Source organism: Hyaena hyaena, unplaced genomic scaffold (assembly GCF_003009895.1).
Source record: "Hyaena hyaena isolate Hyena2069 unplaced genomic scaffold, ASM300989v1 scaffold_827, whole genome shotgun sequence".
In the NCBI taxonomy this organism is placed as follows: domain Eukaryota; kingdom Metazoa; phylum Chordata; class Mammalia; order Carnivora; family Hyaenidae; genus Hyaena; species Hyaena hyaena.
In genome coordinates, this window is record NW_024081458.1 from 305,225 (window position 1) to 307,669 (window position 2,445).

Below are 2,445 nucleotides of genomic sequence, written 5' to 3' on the forward strand. Positions count from 1 at the left end.
TATTGTATATTTAGTATATTATTTGAAATATGTAAATGTAAAGAGAAACGCCAATAATAACAATTCCTACACATTTTAAATGTTTGCTGAATACACATATACAGAAATGTATGCAAATCATTAAATGTTCAGCTCAACTAATTTTCAGACAATGAACATGTTCAGGTAACAACAGTCCTAGATCAAGAAATCAACGATTATATGCATACAAAGGGCCTCGTCACTCCTGTTACCACTCCTACTACCTATTCCTTTCTACTCCTTAAGAGTAATCACTGTTAGGATTCTAATCCATAAATTAATTGTGTTTGTCTTTGAAAGGCATATAAATGGAATCACAGAAGTTGAATTATTTTGTGTCTGGCTTCTCTTATTACTGTAAAAGTCACTCATGCGGCAACAGCTCTATCATTCTCACTGCTGTATGGTAGCCCAATGTATGATTACACTACCGCTTATTTATCCAGTCTGTTATCTTTTTACTTGCCTTTGATGGCGCTTGCCAGTTCTGGGTGTGGGCTAGTAGTCTGAGCTTTGCCCGGCCTGAAGCCTGCTGCGAGAAGAAAGAGAAACCAGAAAAGCTTGTAGCAGTTTCCTGGTACTGAGAGACAAAATGCACTGTTGGTCTTCCCCAGCTAAGCGAAAGAGCTAGATCAAAGCTTACAAAGAGCAGGGTGACATTTCCTCCTATCTGATGGTGCTTAGACACCACCACAGTGTAACCCAGACAGTACAGACGTAGTGTAGAAGTGGAGCTGAAATCAAAACAGGCAAGGGACAAAATCTGAGGGGGAATAGTGGACTGTCCTGGAGAATCTGTAACCTCCTTTCACCTGTGGGCACTTATGATTTTGTACAAAACCAGGGCCTGAAAACTCAGCTCAGGTCCCTGGTAGAGGAATGTACTTGGGGGAAGGAAAAAGCAGAGGTTTGGATATCGATGTGGATGAGTGGTGCAAAACAAAAGTTATAGTGCATGGCTTCCAAGATTTGGTCGTGAAAAAAAAATCGAAATGTTCTCTTGTCTCTCCTGGATCAGTTCTGCAAGAAGCCAGCTACTACATCATGAGGACACTTACACAGTCCTCTAGAGAGGCTCAATGGTAAGGAATTGACGTCACCTTCCAAAAGCCAGTGAGGAACTGAGGCCTATTGTCAACAACCGTAAGAGTGAACCATCTTGCAAGCAGATCCTCCAGATCTAATTAAACCCTGAGATGACTACACCCCTGGGCTAAAGCTGCATGTACCCTCCTGAGGAACCCCTAGCCAGAACCACCCAGTTAAGCTGCTCCTGGGTTTCTGGTTTACAGAAGTTATATGAGATAATGCTTATTAATGCTTCAACCTGATCAATTTCAGGGTAATTTCTTATACACCAATAGACAACTAACAGAATAACTCAGTATAATCCATGGTGCTAGAAGGATATATGGTAGGTAAGGATGCCTTGTGAAGTCTGGAAAACTCTAAGCACATCATGGTGCAGTTTTCAAACGTTCTTGAATAAGGCCATACACCTTCAGCAGAGAACTCGTAATTGTTCAAAGAGCACTTTTAGGCATGCTACTGCATCCATCCTAGTACTAACAGCCTGATCAAAGAACATCAGGTAACTCTGATCAAAGTTACTCATCATAAGCAGAGTACTATCAGACCCACCGAGCAATAATGTTGAGTGGGCAGAAGAGCATCCTATTTCATGATGAAAATGGTCCATTTGGGATCAGACTTAAGCTGGCCTGTAGGTTGCATAAGTGTATTAACTTTGAATTAGATTGCATTAAGTTGAAAATGAGATATTGTAATCTCCAGGTTAAGTAGTAGCGGAAATGTAAAAGAATGTGTAGCCTGTTATTTTATTTTTAATCCCACAATCAACTGAAAAGGATAAAAAAAACATTCCAATTATAAAAATATAACTAGCAAATTTTACTTAATCTCCTTTTTAAGGAATTAAGGAAAAGATGTCTCACATAGACCAATGGAACAGAATTGAGATCTCAGAAGTAGACCCAAAAGTATACAGCCAACTAATCTTTGACAAAGCAGGAAAGAATATCCAATGGAAAAAAGACAGCCTTTTTAACAGATGGTGCTGGGAGAACTGGACAGCAACATGCAGAAGAATGAAACTAGATCATTTTCTCACACCATGCACAAAAATCAACTCAAAATGGATAAAGGACCTGAACATGAGACAGGAAACTATCAACACCCTAGAGGAGAAAGCAGGAAACAACCTCCTTGACATCCACCGCAGCAACTTCTTACTTGACACATCCCCAAAAGCAAGGGAATCAAGAGCAAAAATAAACTGTTGGGACCTCATCAAGACTAAAATCTTCTGCACAGCAAAGGAAACAACCCACAAAACTAACAGGCAACCAACGGAATGGGAAAAGATAGTTGCAAACGACATATCAGATAAAGGGTTAATATCCA